Source organism: Lagenorhynchus albirostris, chromosome 19, assembly GCF_949774975.1.
Source record: "Lagenorhynchus albirostris chromosome 19, mLagAlb1.1, whole genome shotgun sequence".
In the NCBI taxonomy this organism is placed as follows: Eukaryota; Metazoa; Chordata; class Mammalia; order Artiodactyla; family Delphinidae; genus Lagenorhynchus; species Lagenorhynchus albirostris.
In genome coordinates this window covers 34,321,185-34,345,513 of record NC_083113.1, presented here as the reverse complement: position 1 = coordinate 34,345,513, position 24,329 = coordinate 34,321,185, and the positions used below count along the sequence as shown (strand labels likewise).

The following is a 24,329-nucleotide window of genomic DNA, read 5'->3' as shown; positions in this document are numbered from 1 at the left end:
GGAAAAGAAAAGATTCCAAAAACAGAAAACCATTGCAGCTAGGCACCTGGAAGATGAGACTCAATTCAGCTAACTGAGAAGTAAACTCTTAAATATATAATTCCATAAATATGTTCATATTTCCTTTATCTAATTTTAGAACTTTCACTTAGAAATCATATATTAAAGAAACAATTGAAACCCCCTTTGTAGCCAGCCCTGATTTATTTCCCTCTTTATTCTCCCAAGTCGTATGGCTTTCCCAGACACGTTTTTTCATTTTTAATACATATCTACCTATCCATAAACAGCAGATAGTATTATTTTGTGTGTGGCTTTTTAAAAATCACATAAACTGTATCATTCCATGGATGTTGTTCTGTTCCTTAGATTTTTACTCAAATTGTGCTTCTGAGGTTTATCTAGATTGATACTGATAAATCTGAATAAAGTTCTTTTTTTTTTTTTTCAGCTTCTAAAAAGAAGGAGCAGACACTGCCAGTTGCCTACCCAATACCATGCCCCATCTTTTTTCTTTCTAAGAGAAACATAATTTTTTTTCAATGTAGTCATGTGCCTGAAAAATTAGACAATATTTTCCAGGCTTCTTGCAGCTAAATTTCTAGCTAATGCCATTAAGCAAAGTCTGCTTGGGATTGCTCTGGAAAATCTGATTTCTCAGCTGCCTTCTCCTCCTTGTTTCTTTCTTTTTACTTTTCTCCTACCTAGCATGAGGATGTGATTCATGGTGGCAATGCAGCCGTTTTGTAACCATAAGAAAAAGAGCTACATGCTAGGTATGGTAGAGTAGGATGTATAGAAGCTTGGACTCTTTTTTTTTAATTTAATTTTTATCTTATATTAGGGTATAGTTGATTTACAATGCTGTGTTAGTTTCAGGTGTACAGCAAAGTGGTTCAATTATTCATATACATATATCCATTCTTTATCAGATTCTTTTCCCATATAGATTATTACAGAGTACCGAGTAGAGTTCCCTGTGCCATACAGTAGGTCCTTGTTGATTATCTATTTTATATATAGTAGTGTGTATATGTTAATCCCCAATTCCTAATTTATCCCTCCCCCCACACACCTTTCCCCTTTGGTAACCGTAACTTTGTTTTCGAAGTCTGTGAATCTGTTTCTGTTTGTAAATAAGTTCATTGTATCATCTTTTTAGATTCCACATACAAATGATATCATATGATATTTGTCTTTCTCTGTCTGACTTACTTCACTTAGTATGATGATCTCTAGGTACTGGCACAAAAACAGAAATATAGATCAATAGAGCAGGGTAGAAAGCCCAGAAATAAACCCAAGCACCTATGGTCAGTTAATCTACGACAAAGGAGACAAGAACATAAAATGGAGAAAAGACAGTCTCTTCAATAAGTTGTGCTGGGGAAACTGGACAGTACATGTGAAAGAATGAAATTAGAACACTCTCGAACGCCATACACAAAAATAAACTCAAAATGGATTAAAGACCTAAATGTAAGACCAGATACTATAAAACTCTTAGAGGAAAACACAGGCAGAACACTCCTTGACATAAATCGGAGCAATATCTTTTTGGATCCACCTCCTAGGGTAATGAAAATAAAAACAAAAATAAACAAATGGGCTCTAATTAAACGTAAAAGCTTTTGCATAGCAAAGGAGACCATAACAAAACGAAAAGACAACCCACAGAATGGGAGAAAATATTTGCAAATGAAGCAATGGACAAGGGATTAAACTCCAAAATATACAAACAGCTCATGCAGCTCAATATCAAAAAACAAACAAACAACTCAATCAAAAACTAGGCAGAAGATATAAATAGACATTCTCCAAAGAAGATGTACAGATAGCCAAAAAGCACATGAAAATATGCTCAAAATCGCTAATTATTAGAGAAATGAAAATCAAAACTACAATGAGGTATCACCTTACACTGGTCAGAAGGGCCCTCATCAGAAAGTCTACAAACAATAAATGCTGGAGAGGGTGTGGAGAAAAGGGAACCCTTCTGCACTGTTGGTGGAAATGTAAATTGGTACAACCACTATGAAGGACAGTATGGAGCGTCCTTAAAAAACTAAAAATAGAACTACTACATGATACAGCAATCCCACTCCTGGGCATATATCTAGACAAAACCATAATTTGAAAAGATGCACCCCAGTGTTCATTGCAGCACTATTTATAATATCCAGGAGATGGAAGCAACATAAATGTCCATTGACAGAGGAATGGATAAAGGAGATATGGTATATATATATACAATGGAATATTACTCAGCCATAAAAAAGAATGAAACAATGCCATTTGCAGCAACATGGATGGACCTAGAGATTATCATACTAAGTAGAAGCTTGTACCCTTGATGGCCTTGTGGAGGTGCCATAGCAGCTACAAGTAGTCCTACCTCTGGACTTCATATTAAGTGGGAAAAGTAAAATCTCTTTTTGGTTAAAGTACAGTAGTTGGTTCTCTACCACATGCAGCCTTATTAACTCCTAACTAATAGAATTCCAGTAATGAATATGCTATAGATATATACATCCATTTATCCATTCCAATAAGTTATTTACTTCTACTTCTTTACAGTTATAACCAGTATTGCAGTGAACATCCTTGTATAATGAACTTCTCTTTACACATATCTGAGATTCCCTAGAAGTACTGAAAGTTCATATAGCTGATTCACTTTGTTATACAACAGAAACTAACACAACATTGTAAAGCAATTACACTCCAATAAACATGTTAAAAAAAAGTTCATAAGGTCATACTGATATTCAACTTTGGAGAACAGTTTAAAACACCTAGAAAAGTGATGGTTCTTTACATTCCCATAAACAGTGTCTGCATTTTTTATTCCATACACCTTTGCCAATTTGATGAGTCCTGGCCGATGAAATTTTTGTTAAGTCTGGTGGGTATGAAATAGTATCTCATTTTTTAAACTTTAAATTCATTAATTCCTAGTGAGGTTGATCGCTTTTTCATATTAGACTTTCTTATTTTTTTCTTATTGGACTTTTGGCTACTCTTAAATTAATTTATGGAACACAATTATATGAATACAAGAGTAGGTCCAGAAGAATCTTCAAATGAAGGAAAAAATTTCAATTCAATAATGGCTACTTTTTTGTTGAGTATTTATTACATTTCATCAATTCTACTCCTCATGAAAATTCTGAAAGATAGTAAGATAGGAATTACTATTCGGAAGTTTTTGTTATTTTTATAAATTTTATTACACTGTGACATTATTCCAAGGCTTGTATAGACATGGAGGAGTTATTATTTGTCCAAAATCATACAATAGGAAGCAGTAGAGCAGAGATTTGAACTTGACTGCTGACTCCAAAGCCTGTACATTTTTTATTACACAATGCTGAGCATAAGACTTTTTTCAGCATAAACTGTGTGCAGGAAAGTTATTAGCTGCTGTAGAGAAGGAGACAAGTAAAATGTAAGTAATAGTCTGAACTATAAAGACAAAAACATATATATTCATACTTGTTTTCAAACATGGAGCTGAAAAATACACATACTTAAGAAACAGTTTCTGGTCAAGGAAAATATGAGATAAAGAGAAATTTTTAAAAAGATTGAATATCACCAGAGAAATGTTCTACAATTGCTACTTGGACACAACTTTAATTTTAGTAGGTTAAGTGAATGCAAGTGATCCATCTTAGTTTTAGAGAAGCAGGTGCTACTCTAGCTCATGAAATTTCTCCTTGCAGAATTAACTGAAATTGGCTTAGCTATGAGTACTCTCAGTTGACTTGGGAACTGGCTCAAGTCACGAAGAAGAAATAATCATAAAACTCTGAGTACCTAGTTTGCTACTGGGGTGGCACAGGGGTTGATGGATTGAGTTTCATTTAGCATCTTCACTAATGACCTGAAGGAGGGAGCAAATAACTTGTTAATGAAATTCACAAATGGTAATATATGAGGAGGCATTGCAAACACTGATAAAGACTGCTAAATTATCAAAAGGAACCCAAAGAGGTTAGATATATAGACACAAACGAACAACCTAAAACGTACCATGGAAATTTAAGAGTTGAGAACAGGAATGGATGTGGGAGAAAGTTGATAGAGGAAATGTTACTAATTTTTATGATGCCATCAGCTAAAAGCCTTCTAAAGCATTATTTCTAAAAGAAACCCAGGAGTTAAAGTAAAAAGTCATCTACCGATGGACACTTCGCTGTTTCCACATCTTGGCTATTGTAAATAATGCTGCAACAAACACGGGCATGCAAATGCCCCTTTGAGATCCTGTTTTCATTTCCTTTGGATATAGACCCAGAAGTGGGATTGCTGGATCACATGGTAGTTCTTAATTTTTTTTAGGAACTTCCGTACTGTTTTCCACCCTGGCTGCACAAGTTTACATTCCCACCAACTGTGCACAAGGATTCCCTTCTCTCCACATCCTCACCAACACTTGTTATCTCTTGTCTTCTTGATCTCAATGAGGTGATATCTCATTGTGGTTTTGATTTGCATTTCCTTGACAATTAGTGATGTTGAATATCTTTTTTATGTACCTGTTGGCCATTCATACGACTTTTTTGTAAAAATGTCTATTCAGGGGCTTCCCTGGTGGCGCAGTGGTTGAGAGTCTGCCTGTCAATGCAGGGGACGCGGGTTTGTGCCCCGCTGCGGGAGGATCCCACATGCCGCGGAGCGGCTGGGCCCGTGAGCCGTGGCCGCTGGGCCTGCGCGTCCGGAGCCTGTGCTCCGCAACAGGAGAGGCTACAACAGTGAGAGGCCCACACACCGCAAAAAAAAAAAAAAAAAAAAAAAATGTCTATTCAGTTCCTCTGCCCACTTTTTAATTGGATTGCTTATATATATATTTGCTATTGAGTTGTATGAATGGATAAAAAAGATGTCATATACATATATATACAATGCAATATTATTCAGCCATGAGAAGGGACATCCTGCCATTTGCAACAACATGGTTGGAGCTTGGGCACATAATGCTAAATGAAATAAGTCAGACAGAGAAAGAGAAATACCTTATGATATCACTTATATGTGGAATCTAAAAAAGCTGAATTCATTGAGACAGATACTAGAATGGCAGTTACCAGGGACTGGAGGAAAAGGGGAGTTATTAGTCAAGATTACAAATTTCCAGCTATGAGATAAATAAGTTCTGGGGATCTAATGTAGAGCATACTGATTAAAGTTAATAATACTGCATTACATATTTGAAAGTTGCTAAGAGAGTAAATCTTAAATGTTCTCACCACAAGAAAAGAAATGGTAATTATGTGATATGACGGAGATGTTAGCTACCACAACAGAGGTAATCATTTTGAAATATATATATGTATCAAATCAACATTGTACACCTTAAACTTACACAATGTGATATCTCAATTATATATCTCAATAAAGCTGAATGAAAAATAAAGTGAAAAGTAAAGTCAATTAGATCTTAGCTTATAATGTGAAAAGGGTGCCAAAAAGAACTCTGGCTTACTGCTGTATGGTAGAGCAGAAAGAACCTTGGATTTGGATTCAGTAAGACAGATTTGAAATTCAAACCCAGGTCTTCCATCTCAATTTTTCATCTATAAAATGAGAATGATGATAACCACCTCACAGGACTGCTGCCTGATTAAAATGAGGGAATATGCAAAAAAGCAACAAGCTCAATGCCTGGCATGACCGATAGTCCAGCAAACATGATATAAAGCAGTCTTTGATACATTCCTTGAAGTGAGTTGCTGGACTCAGACCTGAGCACTTTAACTCCCAAAATATGGAATTAACCTGGAGAAAGTGCCAAGAAGAGTAAGGGGAAAGGAAGGAGCAAAACCAAGAGAGAGACAGAAGAACTTAATCCAATTCACTAGTTCCAGAAACACAGCTGAGGCGTGCAAGGCTGAAAATGGAGAGTGAATATTTAATATGAACAAGGAGATGCAAGTAAGAGTAATGGGATGAGATTAAGAAAAAGAAAGCTTAAGCTTTAGATCAGGAAAAAAAATTTTCCTTGATACTCCTGTCAGATAGTAGCAGAATATTCACACAAGGAGAACAGTAAGTGAACCATTTCTTAAAGTACTTTAAATTAACTGTATAATAGTTCAAAAAGTTTATCAAGGGACTGGGAATTTGGGGTTGGTAGATGCAAAGTATTACATTTAGAATGGATAAACAACAAGGTCCTACTGTATAGCACAGGGAACTGTATCCAATCTCCTGGGATAAGCCATAATGGAAAAGAATATTAAAAAGGAATGTTAGATGCAAGAGGGAGGAGATATGGGGATATACATATATGTATAGCTGATTCACTTTGTTATAAGGCAGAAACTAACAAAAAAAACAAACAAACAAAAGGAATGTTAAAAAATGTTTAACAAGGGAAAAACCCCTCCTAAATTCTTTTGAACTCTAATGCCTTTGATAATAATTCTCACACCACCATGATTCAAAATTATCCAAGAGTTTCTAAAACAGTAGTAGAATAATTGACCCTTTTCTTCAAATTCTCAGCAAAAATCCCTAATAAGTCACTGAACAGAATGTTTGCAGATTTAAAGTTCCTTTCCTCCTAGAAATTATCCTTAAACACTTTGGTATACTGCTGTATATATGATGATATCTGATTTTTCACGCCATTATTTCACAACTGATTTATCCAGATTTCACAATGTTCTGCAAAACAAATTATTCTATTCAGATGCTCTAACTTCTGGACAAGTGTGAAGTTCTCCTTTGCACTGGAAAAATCTTATTACTTGAGTCTAAGGCAGGCTTTGGTCTGGTGCAGGTTAGATAACCAGCAGATACTCAAGCAAGAGCCAGGAGAAAAAACACGTAACGGGGAAGGCAGACATCTGATTAATACATCAAGATACCATCAAAAAAACCCCACTAATTCTAAAAGATACACGCACACCCTATGTTCAGTGCAGCATTATTTACAATAGCCAAGATACAGAAGCAGCATAAGTGTCCAACAATAGATGACTAAAGATGATGTGTGTGTGTGTGTGTGTGTGTGTGTGTGTGTGTGTGTGTGTGATGGAATATTAGCCATTAAAAATAACGAAATCTTGCCAATTGCTACAAGGTGGTTGGACCTAGAGGGTATTATGCTAAGTGAAGTAACTCAAATAGAGAAAGATAAATACTGTATGATTTCACTTACATGTAGAATCAACAAAACAAAACAAATGAATAAACAAAACTAAACAGAGCCATAGATACAGAGAACAATCTGTTGGTCGCCAGAGGGGAGGAGGGTGTGACATTGGGTGAAATAGGTGAAGGGGATTAAGAAGTACAACCTTCCAAACTAACACAACATTGTAAAGCAACTACAATAAAAACTGCAATAAAAATTTTAAAAAAAGGAAGTACAACTTTCCAGTTATAAAATAAATAAGTCATGAGAAAATAATGTACAGCATAGGGAACAGTCAATAATATTGCAGGGCTTCCCTGGTGGCGCAGTGGTTGAGAGTCCGCCTGCCGATGCAGGGGACATGGGTTCATGCCCCGGTCCGGGAGGATCCCACGTGCCGCGGAGCTGCTGGGCCCGTGAGCCATGGCCGCTGGGCCTGCATGTCCGGAGCTTGTGCTCCGCAACGGGACAGGCCACAGCAGTGAGAGGCCCGCGTACCACACACAAAAAAAATAATAATAATAATAATATTGCTATAACTGTTTATGGTAACAGATGGTTAGTAGACATCATGGTGATCAATTCATACTGTATATAAATATCAAATTACTATGTTGTATGCCTGAAACAAATATAATATTGTATGTCCCACACAAATGAACATATCTATGAAACAGACCCACAGACATAGAGAACAGACTTGTGGTTGCCAACAGAGGTGTGGGAGGGTCAGGGATGGATTGGGAGTTTGGGATTAGCAGATGCAAAACTATTATACATAGGATGGATAAACAACAAGGTCCTACTGTATAGCACAGGTAACTATATCCAATATCCTGTGATAAACCATAATGGAAAAGAATATTAAAAAGAGAATGTAGGGGCTTCCCTGGTGGCGCAGTGGTTGAGAGTCCGCCTGCCGATGCAGGGGACGCGGGTTCGAGCCCCGGTCCGGGAAGATCCCACATGCCGCGGAGCGGCTGGGCCCGTGAGCCATGGCCGCTGAGCCTGCGCGTCCGGAGCCTGTGCTCCGCAACGGGAGAGGCCACAGCAGTGAGAGGCCCGCGTACCGCAAAAAAAAAAAAAAAAAAAGAGAATGTATATATATATAGATGTATAACTGAATCACTTTGCTGTACAGCAGAAATTAAAACATTGTAAATTAACAATACTTCAATAAAATTTTTTAAAATATTGTATGTAAACTATAGTTCAATTTAAAAAAAGAAAAAAATATCATCAAAAAAACATATACTGTCAACCATATGCCAGGCACTGTATGAGGTCTTGGTGATTTAACAATGGCCAATAAAAACTAATGTTCCCAGCCTCAAAGATTTATATTTTGAAGAGATACATGATGGCAAATAAAATACAACTTCTAGGGTACAAAAGTATATGAAAAAACATGAAAGGATTAAGGGGTGGCTTGGGAATGGGAACAGGGGACAACACTATTTGTTAGGTGGTCAAAGAAAGCCTCTTAGTATATACATTTGAAAAAAGACCTGAAAGAAAGTGAGGGAGGAAGCTCGATTTAGGAAAATCACATTCCAGACAGAGGAAAAAGTAAACCCAAAGGCCTTGCTCCTGCATATTTCAGGAGCAACAGGTAAGGCAATGTAGTCAGGATGGGGTAACCAGGGACTTGTAGGTATTCTTGGGTGGAGGTGGCAAACATGATAGGAGTTAAGGTTAAAAACTAGGCAGTGGCCAAACTGTAAGGAGCCTTGACGGCTCGGGAAAGGTATGGGAAAGCATGAAGGTGTTGAGAAGGGGAGTAACAGGATCCGATTTGCATTTCTAAAAGCTCACTCTGGGTGCTCTTTGAAAAATGGATTTTGTTGGGTGCAGGGTGGAGGTAAAAACACAAGAGTGGAAATAAGGAAGACATTTTACTAAACCAGGGAAAGATGATAATGGTAACAGGAGGGATAGAAACAAGCCTATAGACTCAGAAGACATTTGGAAGGTAGAGCCAATAGATTTTACTGACATGTTAGATGAGAGGAAATGCCCATTAGTCGAGGGAACAGGCTGCTGAGACATTCGGAAGGAGGGGTGTAGAAGTTAGCTACCTATGTTGTCAAGTAATACAAGCAACACATGTATGTTTGGTGTGTTCAGAAGAGTGGATGATGGTGACATGAGATGTTTTGTTCCTTTACTAAGTCTCTTTAAGTACCTACTCTCCATTAATTCCTGAATCATTTTCAGATGATGGATATGGGCTTTGGTAAATTCCAGAATCTGTGTATCAGTTTGGGGAACTCATATCTTTTTCATGCATTCTTAACTGACCTCTTTTATGTTTTCAAATTTTGCCTGTCCTTCCCCACAGTCATATCACACCCAACACAAGTCTACAATATTATGAAGAGTCCACTATACCCTTTCCAAACCATGAAGATTTTAGAGCTCTTCATCGTGAGTCCTTATTTTGGGGAGTTTATGTTTGGTTAAATGGAATAATGGGACTGTGTTCTATTCTAGACACTCATTCATCATCCCTTTCTCTTTCTGAGAGCGTTTCTTCTTTCTTGAGGATTGCCCTCTATATTTTCAGCATGACGGCCCCATGCTCTGGAACAAGGGGAATATAGTTCTCTCATGTTTGTTTCCTGGTGTTGCCCAGAATTTCCTAATCAATCTAAGCTGACTAGAACACCCCAGACAATCTTGATACTCCCACTTCCCTCACTCCCTCTGTTTAAGAAATTGCAACGTCATACTGACTCTACCTCGGACCTGGCTGTGCATCTGTCCCTCTTCCTCACTTTCACCATCACAACTTTAATTTGAGCCCTCATCACCTCTCCCTTCCATGACAGCAATAGACTATTTGGTCTTCCTCTCTCCATAGAGCTGACAGTGCTCTTTCTTAAACATAGATCTGTTGATTTCCTATTAACTTTGAGCAGGTTTTCAGACTGTGCTTTTTTTTTTTTTTTTTTTTGCGGTACACGGGCCTCTCACTGTTGTGGCCTCTCCCATTGCGGAGCACAGGTTCTGGACGCGCAGGCTCAGCGGCCATGGCTCACGGGCCCAGCCGCTCCGCGGCATGTGGGATCTTCCCGGACCGGGGCACGAACCCACATCCCCTGCATTGGCAGGCGGACTCTCAACCACTGCGCCACCAGGGAAGCCCTCAGACTGTGCTTTTTGAAATCCTAGGGAGTTCGTAGATGTGCAGCTGCCTTTGAAAAAGAGGCAACTGGTGGAGTAGGAAAGTAGGCAGGACTCCTGGCCATCTCCCTGGCTTCCACTGAAGGTGAACCTCTTTTTCTTTGTTACACATTTGTCTTTTGAATAAGAATTTTTCAATAAAGAGTTTCAATGAAAGAAAAAAAGAGAGGCTGAAAAACACTGACCTAGTCTAGCCTTAATATACATTCAAGCTTCTGCAAAACTAATCTCCCATACCAACCTCTTTCAGTCACTTCCCCAATAATACACTCTATGGGACAGCCATACTGTACTGCCCACACTTCCTAGAACATGTCATGCCCTAAAATATGTGCACGCAGACAAGCACTTGCCACAGAGAAAAGAACAAAGGCAACAGCTAAACCCAGTAGAGAAAAATCTGCCCTCACTCTCCTCTCACCCTCCTAGATCCTCACTGGCTTAATCCAACAGGAAGCTAGAAAATTAGCAAACTGATTAATGAAGTCCAGAGGATTACTCCATAGAGTTGGGAAAGGGTAAAAAGTAGGCCTGGAGATTCAAACGAAAAATATCAAAGATCCACAAGCTGGTAGGTGTCCCTACAGGACATCTGAATATCTGCAATATTGCTTTCACGTCATCTGCATGAATCCTGCTGGGGCACATTTTATTTCTTTGTCATTGGAAACAGAGAGGATAAAAGGTGATGGTGATGATGATGATGATGACAGAAGAGAAGATATGAAGAAGGTGGAGAAAGAAAGAATACGACAAATACTACTAAAGATTAAAAAAAAAAAAACCCTGTGCATTTAACAGTTATTTGTTGAACACCTGCTAAGTGTCAGGCTGCTGAGCAAACTGCTGACAATAAGGAGAGAAGACGTGGCTTCTGTCCTTAGGAGCTTCCTGTTTATTGGGGAAATCAGATCTGTGAATCAGTGTTCACAGAGCAGCATCAGCAACTACATGGATAAATACATATAATTCAACCAGCTTCTATGTTATTTTATTAATAGTAATAATAATTATTATTATTAAGCTTTACTATATATAAGGAAATTTGTTAAACTACTTAAATCAGATCTACTTCATATGATCATGAGAGGATTAAAATTAATCACCTACAGGACTTCCCTGGTAGTCCAGTGGTAAAGACTCCACGCTCCCACGGCAGGGGGTGTGGGTTCAATCCCTGGTTGGGAACGCGGGGCAGCCAAATAAATAAATAAATAAAATTAATCATCTACTATTATCTTCACTTTACAGATGAGCAAGTTGACACTTAGGAAGTTTAAGTCACTTACTCAGAGTCTCGTGGCTAGTAAGAGGTAGAGCTGTGATTAAAACCCAAGCACTCTGATCTCAGAGACACACACCCCTAATAACTTCAGGGGTTGAGACCACAACCGTTTTCCTTTGAAAACTGCACTGTGTACGCTTTCAAAATCCAAGGGAGTTTTCCTTATCCATCCATCTACCATGTCCCCTGTTCTCTCTCTCAATATCTATGACTCAATTTTCTAATTGCATCAAATACTGCATTAGCTCAGTATTATACTAATTAGTACCATTTTGTTTACTAGATGATGACAGGGTGAAAGGGCGTTTCCTTTCCTTGATGGCCATTATTAAGATGATTATTCCCCAGGGGGTGATGTGGAAAAAGAAACGAGGTACACTGCAGTATGTGTGGATACCTGTGGCCTTTTGCAAGGAGGATGGCCCTACCCCAAATTATTCCATCTGGCAGAGCTGTTACCTGCTGTAGTTCACACATGAATGGCAGCGATTTGCATGCAAATGGAGGACTGCATGCTTTCTTGGAGCTAAGAGCTGTATTTCAACATTTCACAGGGGAATTAGTCAGTGGACAGGACGCTGCGACTTTGTGGATGTGCCAGCTAAAACCCTTCTAAATACCAAGCTCTGTGTTTCACAGCAAGATTATTTATTGAACCAGTTCATGAAAGCTCCAAAGACTCTTCTGCTGAAATACTGCCAGCTCCAAGCTCTGATTTTGACACTGATGTTGCAGGTGAGATTAAGCTTTGGTCTTAATGAATGCTGGCAGATATCTTCTGAGGTATGATCACCCGTATTCCTGTGGCTAAGTAGCAAAGCTCTGGACAGGAGTGAAACTAAGGTCTTGAAAGTAACTAGGTGCCTTTTTTTCTAGCTCCCCTTCATTCATTCCCCATTTCTTAAAAGATAAAGGTCAAGTTCCTTGACCACTCATCATGAATTTACATGATCTGAGCCATATCGATCTTTTTGCCCCCCTGCTGTCCCACTCCTTTATACTCCAGCAATCCTAATGTACTTCTCTTGCCCCTACACATCATGCAATCTTTTAAAAAAGCTTTCATTCCTTTGCACATGCTGTTCCCACTACCTGGAATGACCACCTTCATTACGGCTGGATGGTAAACTTCAAAACGCTGGACGATGATCCCCCAAAACCCCATCCAGATTATTCTGAGAGACCTTTCCTTGCTTGTTCCAAATAAAGGTAATTTTTCTATTTCCAAAACCTCATCGAGATTTTTACTCTTATTGCATGAAACAAGATTTACACGCACACAAAAATAATAGTCTTACTACTTGACGCTAAGCATCTATAACTCGTTCATCCTTATATACCCAGATCTCAGCACAGTGTCTGGCATATAGTAAGCTCTCCATCCTTATTTGTCTAATTTAACTGAACTCTTTTACCCAGGTATTTGGTTATAGGAGGCTTCTAGGAGTTTAAAAGAAACCACAATGGGGCTTCCCTGGTGGCACAGTGGTTGAGAGTCCGCCTGCCGATGCAGGGGACACGGGTTCGAGCCCCGGTCCGGGAAGATTCCACATGCCGCAGAGCGGCTGGGCCCGTGAGCCATGGCTGCTGAGCCTGTGCGTCCGGAGCCTGTGCTGCACAAGGGGAGAGGCCACAACAGTGAAAGGCCCACGTACCGCAAAAAAAAAAAAGAAACCACATTGTAAATTAGGAGTTTGGGATTAACATATAGACACTACTATATATAAAATAGGTAATCAATAAGGACCTACTGTATAGCACAGAGAACTCTACTCAATATTCTGTAATAACTTACATGGGAAAAAATCTGAAAAAAGAATGGATATATGTATAACTGAATCACTTTTCTGTATACCTGAAACTAGCACAACACTATAAATCAACTATACTCCAATATAAAATCAAATTTAAATTTAAATTAAATTAAATTAAATAAACCACAAGCAAAAGAAAAAAAGAAATGCATTATAAAGGATGGAAAAAAAAAATTCCTTGATCTCCCTAACCAGAAAAACACTTTCAACATTATGGGTCTATGCATATCTACAGCTATATCTATATATATATATCTATATCTGTATCTAAAATATTCATACATAAAACAGAAATAGAGCTTTGAGTATTAGGTTTTTTTCTTCTTTTTTTAAAGAAATTTACACTGAATAGTGGGAATAAGTTATCCTTTGTAGATGAAGATGACACAGTGGAGAAATCAGTATTCCCTCCTGATGCAACAAGACAGTAAGGCTTGCTGGAATCCATTTAGCGCAATCAGCTGGTCTATTATCTCCCGATTATGGAGGTGGAGAAGTGGGATATTTAATCAGGACATATTTTAGAAAGTTGTAACATATTTGTGTATTTCCCTAAGGCCTGTAATGAAGAGCTCTTAATATTTCATTTTCATTACCAGAAGAGTTACAATAAAAACTCCCCCTGTGGGCTGAGTCCCAGAATAAAGAATTTCAGCGTCTCTAGGTCATTCAAGCAATGACCCCACAGTCAAACTAAGTAGAGAACTACTCAAGATCAGGGCTCTGGGTCCACTTCCCAAGCCATTTCCACTCTCTGTCTTGGTACGCACTCTCTGCCCCTAACTCACAGAAGGACATCTTCTATTTAGAATCTGTTTTGAAGGTCATGGAAGATAATCATCCCTATTAGCAGGATGAAGTGGACATCTCCTGCTGAATACCAAATTCCTCCAGAGGTTCAGGAGCGAGTGTCACACTCTCTCTGCCATGTGAAATCTGGCAGCTCCTGGGGGCGGGGTTGGTGCACAACTGAGTAAACTGAGGTATATTCATGGAAAGATCAAGAAGAGACTGGAGTATGCCATCTTTAGGATCTTTTCAAGCCAAAAAATTATCTGATTAAATTAGTGCCAAACAATAATATCCCCTGAACCAGAGATGTAATCATGGAGCCAGAGAATATGTTTATCAAACAGCAAAATGTTAATTCTGACTCAATTACTACTTTAGCTGCCAAATCCACATAGTTTTTGACAAGCTAGATTTACATTGACATGTAGATTGTAACCAAGTGTGCTCTGTTCCTAAACAGATCAAGACCACATAGCTGAGAATTGTAATAATTGCAGAATGCATAGACAAATGATTAGTCTCTGCACAAAGACACAAATTTGGCCTTCTTTCCCATATTTCTCAATGTGCTGTTCTCGTATTCCAGGTCTAGGGCTAATCATGCCAAGAGAAGAAACTTCAATTTATAGCAAAGAATGGGTGGGTGCAACTCCCAGGGATGTCTGAGTCTAACCAGACAGTGCTGCCTGCTTCCCGTATCCAGGCGGTCTGTGGTGGTGTGTCTGATAAGAACAAGGGACAAGAGGCAGATGGCATGATCACTGCAATGGAAAATGAGAACTGAAGAACAACCACGTCCCAGCCGCCCCTGACATGGTGGCCCTGGATAGCTAAATTTCAGCCATTCCTAAACACTGGTGGGAAGAAACAGATTCAATTCATTAGGTGTTTTCAATCTGCTTTTTTATATGTATACATATACTGTGAAAAGAGTATCAGTTTGTGTTTGGAAGGACTGGTCTGTTTATTCATATTTAGTCATCTATTAGGGGCGTGAGGAGTAAAATAGAAAGAGGTATGGAAGGGCGAATTATTTGAGAAGGGAAACTGGTATAACAGGAGAAAGCAAAGGCTTGCTTAGTTTCTAAAAGAGAACAGTGTTTTAAAGGTCAGCTAGGAGGCATGTCTATGTGCATGTATGTGTCTAAACCATATTTACTATAAAAGCACATTGGCTCATTCACCAAAAAGAGCACAGTCTAGCATGTGGCATATCTTTCTCAGAGTCCAGGGAATGGGGACTTTAGAAGCTGGACAGAGGGGAACAGAGATAAGTGCCTGTGCTCACATGCATGGATATCCGAAGTCTATTCTCATTTCTCATTCTCTTTCTCTCTCCATCTCCATCTACCTATTTTTACCTATTTCCTGAAAGCACTGTGACTTCAACATACTGCTGTCCCTTGTGTGCTAACGTGAAAATCCTGATCTCTCCTTGCCTCAAGTCCATACTGCCAAGTTCCCGATTCAAAGATGTCCCACTTGGATAAGCATGAGGACCCAGGACAAACCAAATGCCTTTTAAAATACTGAATGCTTTTTATAAAATAACTTTGACTTGAATACAGTCTACAGATTATAGTATTGTATCAATATTAATTTCCTGATTTTGATCACCATACTGTAAAAAATACACCCTAAAGTATTTAAGGTTAAAGAGATATCATAGTTGTGACTATTTTCAAATGTTACAGAAGAAAAAATAACATATATAGAAAGAATAATAAAGCAAATATGACAAAATGTTAACATTTGGGATACCTGGGTGAAAGATACCAGAAATTCTTTGTATTTTTCTTAAAACTTTTCTGTAATTTTGAAATTATTTCAAAATAAAAAATTTAAATGGGGGCTATTCTATATGAAAAGAAATTTACCATTTTAACTTGTCCTCATAGTGAAGACTCTCTTCACTCAATAGTGCCATTGGGGAAGATGACTGAAAAGTAAAAACTATACCCCAACACAAATCAAACCAAACATATTGTTGTGTAAACCACACAACCAGAACTGCATTCTAGAAATCTGGTCAAAATTTTCCACATTTCTAATGAAGTTCTCATCTTGTCATTCACCCATTCATTCACCAAATATTTATTGAGAGTCTCTATATGAAATGATCGAAGATGCTGATCTCATGAGCCTGCAGAAGAGAGACACACAGGGTCACGTCTGACACTGTGTGCCACGTGGTAAAACCACAGAAAGGGGCAATCCTCACCCAGTCTTCAGGGGGACCAGAGAAACCTTCCTAAAAAGAGGATGTTTAATATCAAACTCATAAGAGAAGAGGAGTTGGCTAGATGAGGGAGGTGTGGGAGAGCAATAATATCCCAAGATATGCAAAGACACTGGCGCAGAGCACTGGGAGTGAAGGGCAGAGAAGGCTATAGGTTACAAAACAATTAAAACTAAAGAATCAAACAAGAGCCTTATACGGAAATCAAGCAGGACCCTGCAGGGCCTTCCTGGGGACAGAACTCCTCAGTGTTCCCTGTCTCTTGTTTGTAGAAAAGCTTTAGCCTTCTAGGCCTTCCCCAAGTTCCAAAGAGCAAATTTACTCAGAGAAGTGAGAAAATGCTAAAACAAACGAAAACAGTCATTCAAGACAAAATAATAATAGTCTAGTTGTTAGAAAAAGGTCTAGGAACTTTAGTTCCTCCTGAAGGGCTACAAATAATATTCCAAGCTATATCCTTGAGTTGTTTTGCAGATACTATAAAACCCCCACCAGGTGGAAGACGATAACTGTATGCTGCCCACCAGCACGCAGATCCCAGACCAGCTGGAACCAGAAGGTTGATGACTGAGATCCTCAAAACCTTACCCTGTTACCTCACCATCAACCAATCAGAGAATTGTGTACAAGCTGATCACACACCCTGTGACCTTCTCCCTCACACTGTCTTTAGAAACTCCTCCCTGAAAGCTACTGGGGAGTTTGGATCTTTCGAGCATAAGCTGCCCATTCTCCCTGCTTGGTGCCCTGCAATAAATGCTGTATTTCCTTCACCACAATCTGGTGTTGGTAGATTGGCTCTGCTGCAACGCTGGATGAGCAGACCCAAGTTCGGTTCAGTAACACTATGAGTTGCTTGTGATTTTGGATTTTATCCTGAAGACTACAGGATTTTTAAGCAAAGGAGTGACATGAGAAATGTTTTTGCTTTTTTGAATTTTAATTCTGGTTACTGGCAAGATCACTGATTTGAAGAGAGCAGGAATAGAGCCTGTGAGACCATTCGGCTGGAAGCGAGATAATGAACACTAAGGCAACATCAGGAACATATGGACCAATGAAATTAAAGGCTCATACGCCATGTCTGTCTTCTGAAACCCAACCCTTTTAAGTCAAATGGAAACATCCCCGTGCCCCATATCAGATGGATGATAAAGGCCAGGTGCTCACACCCTAATCTTTCTTATGACAATCACTATGGGCTCACCTTCCATTATGGCTTTTCTGATCTTGCTCTAAATTGTGTGACTGATTCTGAGAGTTAATCTCATAGCCCTTCACAAATCCATCCTGAATGGATGAAATGGGTGAAGGGGGTTAAAAGGTACAAACTTCCAGTTATGAAATAAATAAGACACGGGGATGTAATGCACAGCATGGTGACTGTAGTTAATAATACTGTATTGCATATTTGAAAGCTGTTAAGAGAGTAGATCTTTAACATTCTCATCACAAGAAAAAAATATTTGTAACTATGTATGGTGAGGGATGTTAACTAGACTTGTGATGATCATTTTGCAATGTATACAAATATTGAATCATAAGGTTATATACCTAAAACTAATATGTCAATTATACCTCAACTTTTGAAAGTCAGTAAAATGCGACCATCACACTGAAGCCAAAACTATATTGCTTAAAGCCATAAAACTAAATCTAAATCAGATTATCAAAATATGCTGTTCAATGACAACTATTACTTAAGTGGGCTTCACAAAAGAATCCAAAAATATTCCCTATGGCCATTTCCACTTATATGTTACAAATGCTGAAATAACCTCCTGTCAACCTTTGTCTTTGTCAGGTGAACTCTTAGTTATACTTCAAGACCCAAATCAAAAAGTACTTATTTGGTAACATTTTTCTGAATGCTCCCAGGAAAGGTGAGTCAATCACTCCTATGTTCTTATGGTACTTCGTGCTTGCTTCTTAACCACATGGGTTCAAACTCAGCTTTTCCACTGATTTTGGGATAATGTTTATCATAGTGCTTTCTACCTAAAAACAGAGAGGAAAATAGAATTTACCTTCCAGAGTTGTTATATGAAATAATCACTAATGAATGTTTGCTTGGGTCCCCAGAATATGAAAATAACAGATAGCAGTTATGGAGGGTTTACTCTGATTTCATTTATTACTTTCCTCCATTAAATTAGGAGCTCCTCAGGAACTCCCTGGCAGTACAGTGGTCAGAACTCCACGCTTTCACTGCCGAGAGCCCCCTTTCGATCCCTGGTCAGGGAACTGAAATCCCACAAGCTGCGCGGTACAGCCAAAAATAAAATAAAATAAATTAGGAGTTCCTCTAGTAAAAGAGACTCTCTTAACCACCTATGAATCCCCACTGTCTAGCAAGTGGTTTGGCACAGAGACGGAGCACCTTCCATAGCTGTTGAATGCATGAATGAGTGAGTGGGTATAAACAGGATATCTGATGAGCAGCGTCCACGGCCACAGATAAATTACAGCCTGGTTCTTGGCAGATTCCCGTGATGAAGTGTTCAGGCTGGTTCACAGAGCCACAGGTTCAGCCCCAGCTTGGCGAGCCTGCTGAGTCGTTTCTGCTCATTGACTGTATCTCAGACTGCTCTTCATCCTGATCACTGGCTTAATCACCTCTGCTGGCTTCTTTCCTGCTTCTTGGGGAGTGAAAAGTTTCTGCCGCTAAAAGAACGGCTGCCTGTGATCCCATCCGTTCCATTTGGGCAGTCTCCTATTATTGTCGCTTCTCCCCTTGCTCTAACAAGTGGCTTCTGCTTCATCACAAAGCATTCTGTGCTTACATCTCCCTTTATCCCTGTGTGGAGTGGAACAGAGCAGAGAGAGTTCCTCCCTGCCCACATTGTGCTGACACTGAAAGAGACACAATCATCAGGCAGGAAGGAAAGGTGGCTTTTGAATCAGAACAAATGCATCCCAGCTCAATTCTATGCTTCATTTAATTAGGAATCAATTGGCTCTGGCCGCCACGACGGAGTTCCCCTTTTCATAAGAAACCAGAACTAACTAACTCTCCCTCTCCTCTCTCCCCCTTCATTTATATGAGAGGTGGAGAGAGATGGGGAAGAATTGAGTGGAGTTTGAAATTAAAAACTAGCATCCTGCAGAAGGAGAATCAGGGTGAGCAAAGATAAATATAAACAAAGCTGATATGATAAGGAAATTAATTCCAACCCCAAAAATGTATTGAGCACCTAATATGTGCTAGGAAGTGTGCTAAAATCTGAGAAGGCACGTTTGAAAAAAGACAGATTCCTGCATTCACGGATTGTGGGGAAATAACTTCCTGTGATGATTATTTGGAGTAACTGATGTTATTTAGCTTGGGAAGGGAAAGAATCAGAGGTGGCATAAGTCTTTTCTTAAAATATATGATAGGATGTAGAATGGCTTCCTCCGAGCTCCTTCCAATTGTCTACAAAACTCTGCACTATCTAGCACCTGCTGGCCACCTGCAACATCATTGTAAATGTAAGTTTCATAGGGTGGTGCGTGAAACCACCTAAAATCACAGCATTCCAGAGAAGTAATAATGATAAAGTGCTTAAGTTCTTCTACCAGTCATCCTGTTCCTTCTCCTGCAAGCCAAAGATAAAACCATGTGCTTGTAGTTCCCAGCCATAAATAAATGTTAAAAAAACTCACCCCTACAATTTACCATGACCTTCATGGATAACATATAAGAATCCAGGAAAGGAAGAGTAGGATACACAACTTGATGGAATCAGAATTTGAAGTTGATAGTCTTTCATACACCCTCAGGAAGTGTGACTTCAGTTGTCACATCAGGGCTTTGCAGCCACAAAGTGTCCTTGTCAAGATCTGCAACCTTTTACTTCATCCCTTTAAATTCATACATGCCATTTGTCACATCCAATGGCTCAGAAACCAATTCCAAGTTAGCACAGTCCATTACTTGGATGTTTGTAGATGGACTTTCTTTGTCTTCCTCCTTCTGAATTAACAAACCAATTTCAAAGGTTTTGCTTTGCTTGGGACCCAGATGGCTGTGAACATACATTTATTAGTCATCACTCTTAGAGTTGCAAATTATGGAAGAGTCAAGGCAAACTGGCTTAAGCAAAACAGGCAAATTACTAAATCATATAACTAAAACGGGCTAGTCGTAGAGTTCATTTTAGAGATTTCTCTCTCTCTCTCTCTCTCTCTCTCTCCCTCCCCCGCTTCCCTTTCCTCTGGCCTCTCCGCTCCCCACTCTACCTCTATCTCTCTATCTCTCTATCTCTCTTTCCTTTCCCCATGCCTTGGCTCCGTTTTCCTCTGTGTATGTTTCATGCTCAAACAGGATCTCTTTGTGTGGCCTCTGGCAGCTCTGGTCTTTCATCTTTGTAACTATAAGACCAGCACAAAGAAGAACAATTTCTTCCAATCTCCTCAGTAAACATCCAAACATCAGCTCTGACTGGATAGACTAGGGTATGTCTCCATCCCTGAAGAAAGCCCTGAGGCTCCAGGATGAAACATTGGTGGGGCTGGTTGCTCGCCCATCCCTGCAGCTGAGGCTGGGTCAGCTAATGGTCTGAGAGAGAAGGTGTATTTCCCAAAGGAGTCTCCAGAAGCTGTTATTAGTAAGAGAACTAATGAATGCTGAGAAGGGAGAAAGAAAAAGGCAGAAATGTCCCCTTAGTTCCCACATTTGAACATCGAGCCCATAGCTTTCAATAGCTTCAGACGGAGCAAAAAACAAAAGCCTCTGAACCAAATTTTAGGTGTCTAAGGCTTGGCTTGTTTCCTTTTAGCTCATTGCCCTCTTATGTCTCCTGGAGGGAAGAACTGATAGAAAGTGAGGGTGAGAGAACAGATAACCAGGAGAAGGACGTTTGTTCTCAACTTTTTTTGAGCGCAATGAAGTCAGATGTTAATAGAGGCGAAGAGCAACAGATCCAGATTATGTATTGATAGGAGGGTGGGGCTGTGCTACTGGGAGGCTCTCACTTTGTTTTCCTGTAGGACCTCACACGGATGCCAAGACGGACTATTTACACAAAAAACATACTATGTATCTGAGTCATAAGTGCTATAAAAAAAGATTATAATTAGGATTTGAAGTTCAGATTCCAGCTTCACTTTGGATGGGAGAAAGAAACCTATCTGAGCCTGAAGTCTACCTCTTATAACCTCACCAATCAGTTACAAAGGTCGAGGGTATGGAGAAATATTTTTACTATACTTTAATAGCAGAAAGAAAATGGGAATGCATTTTAGAGTGGATTTCTTTGGTTGTTCTGTTTACTCTGCTTTTTCTTTTCATTCGCCCCTTCCCAATGCCCCACCATCTCAGGGTCACTTCACTGCACACTGTTTCATCCATGGCTCTGCTATGTGGATCTTCATGAGGTACAGTTATGGAAACAGCAAGTTTTCTCTTCCCACAGCACCAACTGGAGTCTCTAATAACAATAATATAAGTATTATTAACCTCATCATTATTATTAACACCAATGACCACAGAACAAAAACTTAGTATGACATAATAGCCATACTGATGAGCAATGCAATGTGTCATGTTCTCTGTAAGCACTTTACCTATATTATCACAATTAAGTCTTGCAACAAAACTATGAGGTCAGCACTTTTTTTCATCCCCACTTTTAAAATGAAGAAAACTGATACTCAGAGACCAACGCTTCAACTAATAGACAAAGCTGGTGAGTGTCCTTCATTCATTTCTTCTGCCTGCCCTGCTCTCTCAAGCCTTTGCAACTGGATTGCTCTTGATTCCTAACACTGTCTCAGGAAAGAGCATATGTTTTCAGGGCACAGTCTTCACAACCATAAGTGATGACCTATTCCTTCCTGGCTAACTTCGACTCGTGCTCTTAGAACAAAAGGCACCGCCTCAGAGCTGACTCAGAGCAGACCTCACCACTTTCAGTGCCCCCCCCAACTTTGTACTGCATGATTGTATGGTCATTGATTACCAGCACTGTCCTTCGAGACTTAGAGTTCTGTTTGGTTTTTACCCAGAGCTGTGTCCTTAGTTTTTAGCTCAGTTTTAGTTGTCTATTACATATGGCTAAATAGATGCATGACTGTAATCACTACCCAGGCGGGTAACAGGCAGTTTGGGACGAGTGAACTCTAAGCATTTTCTCAGGACTTCCTCCATCCCCCAATGCCATTTTCTAGTGCCCCCTTTTGCTAAACCTCATCTCCCTGATTTGAAAACTATGACTCTATCCCAGATGTTATTTACTTAACTACTTATAGGAGTAAGGAAAATAACAAAAGTTTTAAAAGTCGACCAATTACAGCGAATAGGGATGTGTGAAGACTCCAATAAACAGTAGCCATGCATATCCTATCTAATAAGGACATTTGTTGCCCTAAGGATTGAGAGCCCAAGAGTCACTAGAAGTTTTAAATATTCAGAAATACTGATTTTTAATTTTATATGTAAAAATCTCTCACTGTTTTAATATCACGGGTAAGGTATATGGCCTTGCACAAGTTATCTAACCTCTCCGTGCCTCAGTTTCCTCATCTGTGAAGTAAGGACAATATTGGAACCTAACTAATAGGGTTGCTATAAAAAGTAAATTACATGGTATTTCTGAACAGCTTAGAGCAGTTCTTGGCACATAGTAAGTGTTTACATATATAAATATATATATCTATGAATATGTGATTATATATAATGTTCAATTTCATGTTGAATATATAATTGGATATTGAATATATAACTAAATATTAATATGTAATTGAATGACAACAATAATACATTTTTAAAGAAAAACACTGAAAGCCAAGCAAAACACACCTCCAGGGCACTTGTGGCCTACAGGTTATCAGATTGGGAGCCTGCTTATACTTTCACTGAAAACCTCATTTTGGACTGCCTCTGGATATGGCATACCTCCTGACTCTTTTATCCTACAGAGTTTGAAAAATAGCCCTTTCTCTGCCCACACAGTCCCTAATTTTCTAAAATCAGCCCACCCCTGAGTCCCAAGACTACCCAAGAAGGGACAAGTTTTTAATATCTGCCTCTCCCCACCACAGGCCCCCCATGGAAGTGTGGTTGAAAAACCTCCCCCTAAAAGCAAACCCTTTAGGAAGCTCCTGCTTCCTAGGCCTCAGAGGGGTCTCTATCAGCTGCAGCCCACTTTTCAATCAATCTTATCTGTAATGTTTGCAAATTGCACCGGCCACCCCACCGAAGCCAGCTGTGTTATCAGCAATCAGCAGCATGGTGAGGACAGAGCACAGGCACAGTAGAGAACAAGGCTAAAAATAACCATTTTCAAATTAAAATCCTGAATTGTAGAGGGAAGGGGGGGAGGAGAAGCAAGACACAGTAGGGCAGGTTTTATTTATTTACACCAATGAATCAAAGATAAAAGCAGGAAAAAGGCATTTGGAAGGAGTTGGGAGTATGGCAGAATTGTTTTCATCTCCAGTAATGTTGTCAAAACACGAATGATGATGCAAAGTAAATGCCTGTCAGACAAACCCAAAGGAAGCTTATTTACACATTTAGGATGAGCAGGGTTGTAAATGATGGTTTAATTGGGAAAATCTGCCTAGTCATTTGAACAAGCAGACCTAAAAACAGACATAACATAGTGCTGGGAGGAAAATAAATTTAAGGAAATTTCTTTTTTCCATTGCTTTACTCTAATACATTTCCCCCATTCCTCTGCCTCTCTCTATTCCATTTTCATTTCCATTAGAAAAAACGTTTCTCAGCATTTCCCAGGCTGCCCTTAACCTTTCTGACTCACTCACTTGGGGCCTGTGGAAGGCAAAGCATTCTCTCAATGACTGGAGACAGGCTCTGGGCAGTACCCAACACACGTAGGCTGACCTCTGGAGCTGGGATGGTGGCTTCCTAAAAACAAACAGTGC

General features: G+C 39.4%; 1 long non-coding RNA gene across 3 annotated transcripts in view; it reads right to left on the bottom strand.

Moving 5' to 3' along the window:
- The window catches only part of LOC132510275 (uncharacterized), a 119,334-nt gene that overhangs the window by 13,694 nt on the left and 81,311 nt on the right, over positions 1-24,329 (bottom strand). For 2 of the 3 annotated variants that reach the window (XR_009537259.1, XR_009537260.1), the window contains exon 4: positions 3,342-3,423. The exons of the other annotated variant lie outside the window; for it this stretch is intronic. This is a non-coding gene — a long non-coding RNA (uncharacterized LOC132510275). Of the gene's footprint in view, positions 1-3,341; positions 3,424-24,329 lie in introns of those variants that run through there. 3 annotated transcript variants of the gene reach the window in all.